This window comes from Haliotis cracherodii, unplaced genomic scaffold (genome assembly GCF_022045235.1).
Source record: "Haliotis cracherodii isolate W230 unplaced genomic scaffold, xgHalCrac1.p SCAF_4, whole genome shotgun sequence".
NCBI lineage: Eukaryota > Metazoa > Mollusca > Gastropoda > Lepetellida > Haliotidae > Haliotis > Haliotis cracherodii.
The window spans coordinates 55,472,378-55,476,199 of record NW_027266297.1 but is presented as its reverse complement, the minus strand read 5'-3'; positions in this window follow the sequence as shown (position 1 = coordinate 55,476,199).

Sequence of the window (3,822 nt, the reverse complement as noted above, 5' to 3'; positions counted from 1 at the left end):
AGTCTCTGAAACAAGACATCTCAGGTCCACCACATATTTTGCTGGAGTGTAAATGGAAACTGAACATCCTGTAAAAACTAGACGTGGGTAGGGTACCCGTATCAACCGAAACTATATATATATATATATATATTAATAATTGAATAAGTGGAATAAGATTGAACACAGTTTTAATTGGCTAGCGCTTTCAACTCGTACCACGTATGAGTCTCATCAGGCCATAACTGAATAACGGACATGAAGTTGTAACATATAGTTACATGACGTCATAACATTTAGGAGAACTATGACGTCACAATACCAAGGTGATAATGGACAAATAACTTATGCCTTTATATTTAACTTTGGCGCCTATTTGTGAAATGTTTCTCTTTTTGAAATAATGTCGGTTCATGATAAAAATTTAGCTCATATAGCAGGAAAACTAAAAAGTTGTCGCTTCCACATGTATCTAAATGTTCACTATGTGCACAATGTGCTTGAAATGCTTATCATGGATATATCGTGAAAGAATTGTAGCACATCATTATCAGAGAGCGCAACAACCGTTGCTACTGAAGATTGCAACAGAGGATTGCAAGAACTGAATACACAAACACCACCTCTGCATAAAAAAACACCGTCAAACTGAAGAATTAGGCAGTTGCGTAGGCTTGCTGGAACACAAGGAGACTGGGTCAACACAAAATCACATTTCAAACGTCTTTGGTGTCAGCCAAAGTGTGATCAGCAGGGCATGTAATCGATACTAGACGTTTGGATCAGCTACCCAGTGACATGCAGGTGGTCAACGGTGTTCCACCACACAGCAGGAAGATAGGTTTCTCCTGATTGATGCAAGATATCATCACTTCATGAGTGCCACCACACTCAGAAATGACCTGTGGCATTAATGCTTCTACTAAGATTGTGCGTAATATCACACAGACAGACACACAAACACCAAACAAATATGTTGTGACAAGCAGGTAATAGACTCTGTTTTGACACTGGAAGAGCAATTTTAAATGATATGTTTGATGTCGAGCTATTTCACATGGTTGTGCACCAGTGCCTGACAAGTGCAGGCAGGAACAATGCAGTTTACAAGGTGCAGCTTATTTAGCGCACTCATACCTACAAGAAACAGAACATACACAATCCCATTACATATGTATACCCGCACTCACTCATCACTCAATGAAGATTCATTCCATTAGATGGAAAAACCTTTATTGTCAGAAAGACCTATTACCATTGATGAACTTGAGGAAGACACTGTCCTAAGCCATGGATTCATTGACACTATTATTCATGAACATTTACAGATGAATAATCAAATTTTATTTGAGAGTAGTAATGGGTGATTAAACCTGAGTCTACCACTAGTATCCCGAGTCACACACACTACACTTATGAGACTGCTTTGCTGGACCACCAAAATCTTTTTGTTTCTTGTGTTTCTTGAGCAATGCTTTCTCACAGCCAGTGTTACCACCTGTGTCAGTAACAGAGTGCTTCTTGAGATCACCTGTTTCCATCAATGCTCTATCGCAGTCCATAATTACACATGTTTCAGAGACAGGTTCTTTCTTAAGACAATCTTTTTCCAGCAATTCTCTCGGACAGTCTGTGATGACAAGTGTTTCAGTAAAAGAGCCAGAATTCTGTGTTTGACTTCTTACTTCCATTATTAACTTGTGTTTACTGAAAAAATAAAAGAGTCATCACTTTTCTTATTAATTGCTTTAATACATTTCCTAAAGATGTTTCCATAAGAACACAACCAATAAAAACTAGGACAGGGACCATACCCAATTTGATATGTTTCATAATAAAATAGCTGATACTGTAAATGTTTTCCCCACATTCAACCCACAGATAATATTATAGCAGAGACATTTCACATCCAGTAGGTAACATGCCAATAGTGTGATGTGTAATAATCTTTTCAACAACCTCACACTGAAGTGTCTTCAGCATGTTCAGTCGATTAACTGTCTTGTACTACTGTAATGGCTATTGCATGTAGCTCGCTGACCCGAGCTGCAGAAGCCAGACCCAAGAGAAAAAACGTCTTCTTGATGAAGTCATAAAAAGATGACAAGTGAAAGGGCTCGAAGGGAGTCACAAAGAATAACGGTGAAACTATGTTCAGATACCAAGCCGAAGGTCTGAACTTGGCCTTCTGATCTTGCAGTCATCTTCATCATTCTGCAATCATCCGGAAAGGACCAATAATGGCTACCAGGTAGGGCGAGATGGATGAGCCCTCGAGGTGACATTTGCGTTGTAGGAAGAGAAAATATTAATCCGGGAATTGGGAAGAAGCATAGGTGGGATCCTGTCCTCTGTCCTTACAAAAGGCCTCAAAAGGGCACCACTTGTCATCGTAAAGCCAGTGATGAGCAGCCCTTGGAACCTGCAGATATACCAAGCAGATGGGATAACCTGCTGTGCGGGTGGAGGAGCAGGTTTGGCCAAACTGTAAGTTCAAGAGGACACAAACCAACTTCTTTTCAGCCACCAAGGCACTACCAAAATCAGAACTTGGCTCCGAGTGTCCCTGATCTTTAGGAGAACCTTGGGAAGGAGGACAGGTGGCAGAAAAGTGTATGCTTTTAGTCATTCTGAGGGAACGCTGAGGGCGTTGACCGCCCACGCTTGTTGGTCCCGAACTGGTGAAGATATAGGTCTGCAATTGGAAGTTCTGACTGGTGGCAAACAAGTTGATGTGGTCGATCTGTTGGCAGATCATGGCACCACTTGGGGTGTGACTTCCATTCTGTGGGAGCCACAATGTCCGTTTCAGCACCCAAAAATGTGTTGGACAAGAAAGTGCAGGTCGAGATGCTCTAACAGCCAGAAGAAGTGGAACATCATCAGTGAGGAGGAGTGTAGGGTCCCCTGATTGCAAGAAACCACACTACGTTGTCCATGGCTGATAGTTAACTTGGTTTGTCAGAAGATGGCCTGCCAATGCGCCACAGCCAGAATTAGAGGTTCCAATTCCAGATTGTTGCTGTGGCAGTGACACTGTTCTCCTGACCATAGCCCTGAGGTCATCTGTGCCTCCCGATGAGCTTCCCACGCTTGCATGGAAGCGTTGACAAACAATTGGAGAGTTAGTTTTAGAGCGGTCAATGAGACGACGCCTGAGACATTCAACTCCACTATCCACCAGCAGAGATAAGGTTGCAGGTGGAGGACGATGGAGACAGACTAAGTCTGGCGCCTGATGAAGTGGGCAAGGAACTGTTGGATCGGGGGCAGCTGGAGACGTGCCCTGGATGTCAGGTCTGTGCCATAGTTAGTAAGCTCAACAGCACTTGCCACTGGCGGAGTGTCAGATTATTGAAGAGCTGCCTGTCCCTGAGACCTTTAAGGAGGTCCCGGTCGGTCAGAAACAGACCTCCAATAAATTGGACATGGAAGGACAGAGTGGGATCGGACTTGGGACTTGTTGATAATACACTCCAGCTGATGGAAAAGGCATCAGATTACTGGCTTGGTGATCTGTGTAAATAGCCATGGGGCTGTGGAAATGCCAAATGGGAGGACTGCCACTGGTAATGGATATCATAGAAGATGAACCTGATGAACCGCCTGTTACTTGGATAGGCACATGAAGATACTTATCCTGGATGCCGAGGCTGTTCAGGGAATAATAGGCTTTGATCTGGTCCTGAGCAGCCTTGGTGTGATCATTTGTAAATATGGTGGACATTCCAGGTAGCATTGGCTGAATACGGCAAGATTGTGAATCATGCAAAGTTTGTCTAAATCCTTCTTGGGGACCAGAAAAATGGGGGAGTAAAATCCCAAACGTCGGGCCGGGTCGTG